The sequence below is a fragment of the Dermacentor albipictus genome, chromosome 10 (genome assembly GCF_038994185.2).
Source record: "Dermacentor albipictus isolate Rhodes 1998 colony chromosome 10, USDA_Dalb.pri_finalv2, whole genome shotgun sequence".
NCBI lineage: Eukaryota > Metazoa > Arthropoda > Arachnida > Ixodida > Ixodidae > Dermacentor > Dermacentor albipictus.
In genome coordinates, this window is record NC_091830.1 from 54,281,428 (window position 1) to 54,290,698 (window position 9,271).

Here is a 9,271-nt window from a genome sequence, read left to right on the forward strand (position 1 = left end):
CAGGTGGATCGAAGTGGGGAGCAAAGGTGCTCTAACGTAAACATATTCAAGACTGTTTCTATTCAATCCCTGCAATCAGCACCTCATGGCTGGTCAACAGCTTCTCGGGTCACCCCCCTCCGTCTCTCTGTCATGCGACACCATGAAAATCACCAGAACTTTCTGTCATAATGATCAGTACCCACTGATATGCATGATTAAAACAAAAGAAAATTTGGTATTTAAAATTATATGACTTCTTCGCCATTAGCAAACCACTTTTTGTCAAACTTAATTGGGCCCCTTCACCTGTCTGCCACGCAGAGTACCATAACCGAGATATTCCACCGCGTCAAAGTGACTTGTAAGCAGTAAAGAGGCGGTAATATGCCGAGTAAAACTGAATCTTCGTGATAACCGGAGACTGTACCGTTCCGAATGGAATGCATTATGGTTGAGTGTTGATCACTCTGGCACTAAACATTCGCAGCTTCCAGGAATACTGGATTTATTTGCGTGTATGATTAATTTTTTTTCGTGATACAATAACATTGGCGAGTCTTTTCGGCTGCGTATACTAAATAACTATGCCAACGTATATTCACAAAGGATCCCTTTTAGAGGCATATTCATCCTTCCGTGGCACGCCACCAAGATTTTCCATCAGCCACCGCAAACAAAGCAAGGGGAAGAGGACCAATCGTATAAGCCGGCACCACAATCCTCGTACTATTTTCTACTTTCACTGCGCTAACTCGTCATCACCAAAATGATCTCTACTTGTGCGAGCTCCTCGACTATTGTTAGGCAATTAGATAAGAAACACCAGTCAAGGAGCCACTGCTATTCGCGTTTAAAGCCCACTTCCTAAGACGGAGGAGAAGGTCTGCCTGGCCTGATCAAACAACGCTGCTGGTCCACACCCGCTGCTTGAGTAGGAGGCTAAGTAAGTTTGACCTGAGAGATTTAAACAAAGACCGATCGCGGTAATTTTTTTAGGTTAAAAATGCCTCCATTTTCCGCGGAACTGGAAGACATAGGAATATTTTCAACACATCCGTTTAATAATATCTACGTTGCGTACTCGCAGGATAGGACATGATAGCAATGAACTTTATTTGTCCAATGGTTATTGCTGTTGGTGCTCGGGGCTCGGCTGCCAGGGCTCCATTGCCCGAGGAAAATCTTCCTAGATTCTCGGCAATGGCCTAACTCGCTGGCACAAATTGTAACGCCGCTTATACCATTTGAGCTAACAGAAACTAAAATGCGCACTGAATCCAATGTTTCAATGGACCCAATAAAGTTGGGGTGACTTCCAAGAGTACCCTTGTTTGTCAATGCTTGGACATTTTCTCAACTTGTAGACAATAACATAGGCTGCACTGCTTCACGTACGCAATACGTTATCGGGAATTATCGTCAGTTCTAGTGAGTATAAACACCGCGGCCATTACACCCCGATAGTGAGGCACTGACTGAAACGCACTTCTGTCACTCTTTTGGCACTTTCACAGATAATCTGTGCATCCGAATCCAACTGTTGTGTTGTTGGGTAATAATAAGTGTAAGCAGTCTAAACAAACGTAGCACGCACCACTCAATGTACCTTTTTATGTTAAAGCATATTTTTATTCCTCTATGTGTAAGTATGCCACAGCATACTCTCTGAAACCCACTGCCGCTTAGTTGCCACGGTGTATTACAATTCTTTTTCAGCAGCACATGAAATAGAGTGCGAAATAACAGCTTCATAATAAAGAGAAGTAAACCAGAAATAAACAAAGTATGAATAAAGGGAAAACGGACATCCACCCACTCGTAGCAATTTCTACAAAGGAAACCCAAACGGGTTCCTCGAAAGAAAAGCCGGAGAGTTGAAGAAAAATTCATCCTGGTCCGGGACTCGAACCCGGGACCACCGCCTTTCCGGGGCAGCCGCTCTACCATCTGAGCTAACCAGGTGGCTAGCAGATGGCAGGGTGAAGTCGAATTTGTCGACAACACGAAGCAAAGGCAAGAGTTTGACGTAGTAGTTCTGCGGAAACCCGCAAGGTGGAGAGAAGTAATGAATAATGGGAAAAACGGACATCCACCTGTTCGTGGCAATTGCTACAAAGGAAACCATACGGGTTCCTCGAAAGAAAAGCCTCAGAGTTGAAGAAAAATTCGTTCTGGTCCGGGACTCGAACCCGGGACCACCGCCTTTCCGGGGCAGCCGCTCTACCATCTGAGCTTCCTAATTTCAATTTCACATAGGCTGAAATTTGTTCAGCTTACGTGAACAAATTTACCTCAGGAAACAGTCTTGTCAATATTGACATATCTTGCGAGTATAGAGCGCTTGTCTGGTGCACATTAAAAGTGCAAGTACTGCACTCTCTCAAAAGAATACTTCGTGCAAAACATTCAGCCAGATATATCTAGAGGACCAGATTATTGTTCAACAAAATTCATTACCCCATATTTGCCAGCCCCTGATGTCAGCGTCGATTTGTTTGCCCTGGTACCATACCTTTGATTTCAATAATCAGGGTTTTGGCTCCCCTGTGCATTACCTCCTAAGAAGAAATATGCCGTCTTGCTGAAAGGTATATTTGTGCTTTTATTCAGTTTATTTAATTAGTGTCTTACTCCGTCGTAAGATTACGTGTGCCATTTTCCTTTCAACATGCTGGCGCCTGAAGTTCAGCTGCCATTCCAGTTTCGTTGCTGCTATGGTTCCTTAGAGTAAATGTGCCCAACACAAACAGCGCAATTTTCTTTCTAAGAATACTGACCGGCAGCTGTTCAAAAGAAATTTACATCTGTGAGGGCTTATCCCATAATCATTAGATACTTCGTGTGAACACCTTGTCAAGAATGGCGAGTTGCGCAACAAGATTGCCACCTTGCCACCCGATTACGACAAGGGGTGCAAGACGCGCACCTCTCCCTCTCCGTCGCTGCAGCTGGGAGGCGTTCAAAGAAGCGGCCTTTGCGCTGGAACCCGCTTCCTTTCCTCAGCCCCATCGACATTGTGACGGGACGAGTTCGGTGTGTGGACAATGATTCCAGAGTTCCCCAACGCGGAGCTGATTTGACACGCCTGGTCAAGCTGCCGTGGGGACGCCGTATTTTTGTGCTTCTCACGGTTCGGAGTGGCTCGGAACAATGAGCGACGCTCGATCGGCAACGATAGTTTCCCGGAACGGCACCCCGTGCGGTTGCCTCTGTGTACAGAGCGTGGTTGCCTCTGTGTACAGAGCGTGGTTGCCTTTGTGTACGTAAACTGATCTTCAGAGCAGCTGCGAGTTGGTGATGTGAAAACGAAGAGTCGCCGCGTCGTAGGACCGGCGGATCGAGTGTATAAAAACTGTGGTTGTGCGAATGCTGAGGACACACTTCTCTTGAGCAGTCATGTTAGACTGACACACTTCTCTCAAGCAGTCATGTTAGACTGATTTAATTTCTGTAAATAAACCCTTTTCCTCGTTCTCGATGAGAAGCAGTTCTTCACTCCATCAACGATCTCAGCGTAAATAAGTTGGACGACGGCATGGGCCAGCTACCTTCGAATTCATGCCGTACTCCAATCTTGGCAAAGGACCACGGACGATGGGATTGAGCCCCCAATCCTGACAACTGGCTGACAGCGGTGAGATGGACTTTGCGACATGGTGCTGTATCTGCGGTGAGTGCTTGGTTTTTGCTTTGACTCTCTAGGCTTCATTTTGTGGTTGTTCTGTTTAGAACAGTAGGGAAGCTAGATTGTTGTGTGTTAGCTAGGTTGTGTTTTCCTAGCTAGATTTAGAGAGCAGAATCAAGGCAGTAAAGCAGCAGTCATGGAGTTAAGGACATTGCTGAGAGACGAGTTGTTGATTGTTGGTGAGGAACTGGGCCTAGATATACGCAAGGAAATGCTCAAATCGGAATTATTGGAGCTAATTTCCAATCAGGCCAGTGAGCAAGATATTGAAATGGGATTGGAACTTCTCAAAAAGAGAGAGAAACGGGAAAGAGAAAGAGAAGAACGGGACCGAGAAAGAGAAGAAAGGGACAGAGAAAAGCAAGAGAGAGAGAGGAACGCGATAAAGATCGCGAGTTTCAGTTAAGGAAAATGCAACTTGAACTTGAAAGCAAACGTTTGGAGTTGTCTCGAGGAAGTGAAGGCGCTCTGGGACGATCAAGTGAGGCAGAATCATACCGCATGGACAGGCTATTGAAGCCATTTGAGGTCGGGACCGACATAGGCTTGTTCCTATGCAATTTTGAAAGGACTTGCGAAAAGATGAACTTCGGCCCGAGTACATGGCCACAGCGGTTGCTGTCTATGTTGTCGTGTGAGGCAGCGGAAGTAATCGCCAGATTGAGTGTGCAGGATGCATATGATTATGCAAAAGTTAAGGCTAGTCTCCTGAAGAAATACCGCCTTTCAGCCGAAGCTTTTCGGCAAAGGTTTAGGAGCACAGGCAAGAAAGATAGCGAGGGCTATCCGGAGTTTGCATATAGCCTAAAGGCCAATCTAGTCGAGTGGCTTAAAAGCGCGGAAGCGTACGACAGCAGAGACATGATCATTGAATGCATGTGTTTAGAGCAGTTTTACAAAACCATCCCCCAAGCTGTGAAACTGTGGGTGCAAGACAGAGGTAATGTAAGCACTGTGGAAAGGGCGGCTGAATTAGCCGAAGAGTACGCAACCCGCAGAAAGTTGAACGCCGAGGAGGGAAACTGGGACGGTCGAAATGGACCGCGGAAACCATTTCCGTTCAAAAAGGGTGCGCAAACTAGACGATCAGAGCCTGTAGACATGGCGGAAAAACCCGCAGAAAAGAGCGAGGAGAAACTTAACGGGGAAACCGCACAAAAAGAACAGAAAAGAAAATTCGAATCTGTTAGACCAATTCGCTCTTACAAATGCCACAAACTGGGACATATAGCTGTAAACTGCGAGAAGTCTAGCGTAGTTTTTTCCTACGTGGAGGAAAAAGATGAGAATATGGAACTTTTAAGTCCATATCTCCACGACCTGCAAGTTAATGGAAAACCATGCCGAGTGCTAAGAGACAGTGCCGCCACGCTGGACATTGTCCATCCGTCTTACGTGATGGTAGATGACTTCACCGGAGAAGTAGCATGGATAAAACAGGTTGTAGAAGAACACAGCGTGTGTCTGCCCATGGCCAAAGTCAAAATCAGTGGACCCTTCGGGGAGCTAGAGACTGAGGCTGCAGTTTCCAAATTTTTGTCACTGCAGTATCCCTACATCTTTTCGAATCGTTCGAATCAGTTACTGCGTGACAGAGGGCTCAAACTGGGAGAGGGCATAGTACAGGCATTGACCCGAGGCCAAGCTCGTAAGATCGCGGCGCTTTCGGCTGAAAATGCTCAAGCTCCTGCAGCTGAAGCAGAAAAGGGGATAGCTTCAATACCCGAATCCGAGCTAGGCCCGAGGGACAAAAGAACAGTTGAGGAGAGCCTGTCAGTTGACCAGCTCAATGAGAGCGTAGCACTAGAGTGTCAGAGTTCTAGCCTGCAGGAAGAGCATGCAGACGCGCTCACAAGCGAGACAGGGTCGTTATTATCACCGGCCTCAAAGAACTTTGATCAACTCTTACGCGTGGATAGAGAGTCACTGGCAGCTGAGCAAAAGAATGATGAGAGCTTAGCTAAATTACGTGACACAGCTAAAGAAGGCATTGCTAGGCGCAACGTAACGATACATGAGAAAGGAGGATTGTTGTATCGGCATTACAGAGATCGAAAGGGTAGGATTTTAGATCAGTTAGTCATACCTACTAAGTATAGGGAGGACCTTTTGAGTCTTTGTCATGGAAATGGGTGGTCCGGCCACCTAGGCATAAACAAATCAAAGGAAAGATTGCTTATGGAATACTACTGGCCTGGCTGTTTCAAAGATGTAGAAAACTTTGTAAGATCATGCGACGCCTGCCAGCGTTCTGGTAAACCAGGAGAGACTTGGAAAGCTCCACTGAAGGTAGTGCCCTTAATAACAGAGCCTTTCAGACGACTTGTAATAGACACGGTAGGGCCTCTTCCAAAAACAAAATCAGGCTACAGGTACTTGTTTACCATGCTGTGTCCGGCCACCAAGTTTCCAGAAGCAATCCCTTTGAAAGAGCTCAGTTCCACCGAAGTAGTAGACGCGCTTTTGACAGTGTTTGCACGAGTTGGGTTTCCAGCCGAAATTCAGGCAGATCAAGGGTCAGTATTCACGAGCGCACTGACTTCCACATTCTTGCAAAAGTGCGGGGTAAAGTTAATACACAGTTCTGTCTATCACCCTCAGTCAAACAGTGTAGAGAGGTGGCATTCGGTGCTTAAGCGAGTTTTGCGTGCGCTCTGTTACGAGCACAAGGAGGACTGGGAGAACTGTCTGCCGGCAACTTTGTTTGCTTTGCGAACGGTTCCACATGAAGCGACAGGGTTCTCACCAGCAGAACTAGTGTATGGGAGGACACTCCGTTCTCCACTGAGAATGTTAAGAGAGATGTGGGAGGAAAGAGGGGAGAGTCCAACCGTGGTTGAATACGTGCTAAATTTACTGGAACGGCTAAGCGCAACCCAAGAACTAGTCGGAAAGAACATGGCACTAGCTCAAAAGAACGCCAAATTCTATTACGACAGGAATGCGAGGCTTCGTACGTTTAACGCCGGAGACCAGGTAATAATCCTCAAACCTTCAAGAAAGAACAAGCTTGAAGTTCACTGGGACGGGCCCGTTAAAGTGTTGCAAAAACTTTCAGAAACTAACTATGCTTTGAGAATGCCCGGTCGCAGGAAGGAAGTGAGGATATATCACTGTAATTTGATGAAGCCGTATGTAGAGCGGAGCGGAGTCGTTAACTATACTGTCAAAGAGCCGGATGGCATTGGTACCAAGTTTAAGGAGTATAGGGCAACCTCCAACTCTGAAATCGGCCTAGAAGAAGTAGTAGAACACTCGGTAAGCTCTCATGCTCTAAGACCCGAGCAGCTAGATGAGCATAAAGGGGTGTTAGGGGAATATCTCGACAGATTCAGCGATCGGCCGGGTAGAACCGAACTGATAACGCATGAAATTGAGCTGACCTCTACCGAACCAGTAAGATCAAAACCTTACAGGGTGTCTCCAAGACAGAGAGAGATTATGGAGGCAGAGATACAGCGCATGCTAGAGTTGGGAGTTATTGAGCCCGCTGAGAGTGACTACACGTCACCGCTAATACTCGTAGAAACCCCTAACAAGGACCCTCGTCCGTGTGTTGACTACAGGAAGTTGAATGCGATCACTAGGGATCAGCTGTACCCGATACCCAACATTGAGGAACGAATTGAAAGAGTTAGCGCTGCTAAATACATTTCAACTATAGATCTCGTGCGGGGGTACTGGCAAGTTCCCCTTTCAGAAAGTGCCAGCCGCTATGCCGCATTCATCTCGCCTGTAGGCACTTTTCGCCCTCTCGCACTCAGCTTCGGGCTGAAGAACGCGCCGTTTAGCTTCTCTAAGTTAATGGATATTGTCCTAAAAGACTTGCAGGAGTTCGCCTTACCTTATCTTGATGATGTAGCCATTTTTTCGGACAGCTGGGAACAACACGTATCGCACCTCAAACAGGTGTTCTCACGGTTGAGGGAAGCCGGCTTAACGATGAAAGCGGAAAAGTGTAGGTTTGGTTGTTCGCAGGTTACTTATCTGGGCCATGTTGTCGGTCAGGGCATGAGACGGCCGGCTGAGCTGAAAATAGCGACGATTGGAGAATTTTCTCAGCCGCGCACGAAAACGGACGTTCGTTCATTTTTGGGACTTGTGGGGTACTATCAACGGTACATTCCGAATTACTCGCAATTGGCAAGTCCATTAACAGACGCCCTCCGAAAGGGAGCACCGAGTAACGTACACTGGGATAAGGACAAAGAGAACGCTTTCCAAAGTTTGAAAACGCTATTGGTTTCTCGCCCTGTGCTTCGCGCGCCAGACTACACAAAGGAATTCATAGTTCAATGCGACGCAAGCGACAGAGGTATGGGCGTGGTACTTAGTCAGGTCGGCGACGATAACGAGGAGCATCCTATCCTCTACGCCAGCCGTAAACTAAATGTAAGAGAGGAAGCCTACAGCGCTTCAGAGAAGGAATGCGCTTGTTTGGTTTGGGCCGCCCAGAAGTTGTCGTGTTACTTGTACGGAGCGAAGTTCATCTTCGAGACCGACCACTGTCCTCTGACGTGGCTCAATCAAATGTCACACAAAAACGGCCGCTTGCTCCGATGGAGCCTCACTCTCCAAGAGTACAACTTCTCCGTTAGATATAAGAAGGGAAAGTTGCATAGCAATGCGGATGGTTTGAGCAGGCTAATTTGAATTCTGCGTTTGGGGGTCCCGCCTAAATTTTAGGGTTACTAGTATTAAATTTATTAAGCGGAGAAGATCCCCTCTCATTTAGCAGGATTCCCTCCATGATTGCTGAATTTGTCAGCAGGAATTTGCTTCAGACATTGGCATAGTGAAATGCAGCATTTTTTTTGTTTCTGCACTTATGTTGTTGTTGTTTTTTTGAAGCCTAGCGAGTCTAAAGTGAGAGCCAATGCACGTCATCTCGGCGCAGAGCCGTGTTGTGGGGTTCATTTTGCAGTTGCCTGTCCTTGTTGGATGTTTTGGGGCGGTGACATCAATGCACAAGTGGTCGCTGCGAGCCAAGACATAAATCCCCCCCTGACCAGCAGCCGTTCTCTTCCTGCCTAGCGGTTGTCAGCGCTAGACAGTCGAGACTTTTCGGGCCATGGAGGCGCTGTCAAGAATGGCGAGTTGCGCAACAAGATTGCCACCTTGCCACCCGATTACGACAAGGGGTGCAAGACGCGCACCTCTCCCTCTCCGTCGCTGCAGCTGGGAGGCGTTCAAAGAAGCGGCCTTTGCGCTGGAACCCGCTTCCTTCCTCCAGCCCCATCGACATTGTGACGGGACGAGTTCGGTGTGTGGACAATGATTCCAGAGTTCCCCAACGCGGAGCTGATTTGACACGCCTGGTCAAGCTGCCGTGGGGACGCCGTATTTTTGTGCTTCTCACGGTTCGGAGTGGCTCGGAACAATGAGCGACGCTCGATCGGCAACGATAGTTTCCCGGAACGGCACCCCGTGCGGTTGCCTCTGTGTACAGAGCGTGGTTGCCTCTGTGTACAGAGCGTGGTTGCCTTTGTGTACGTAAACTGATCTTCAGAGCAGCTGCGAGTTGGTGATGTGAAAACGAAGAGTCGCCGCGTCGTAGGACCGGCGGATCGAGTGTATAAAAACTGTGGTTGTGCGAATGCTGAG

At 47.6% G+C, this 9,271-nt stretch overlaps 1 long non-coding RNA gene across 1 annotated transcript in view; it reads right to left on the reverse strand.

The window, feature by feature from the left end:
* Window positions 1-9,271, reverse strand: part of LOC135907623 (uncharacterized) — a 290,002-nt gene that overhangs the window by 151,737 nt on the left and 128,994 nt on the right. The window lies entirely within an intron of this gene.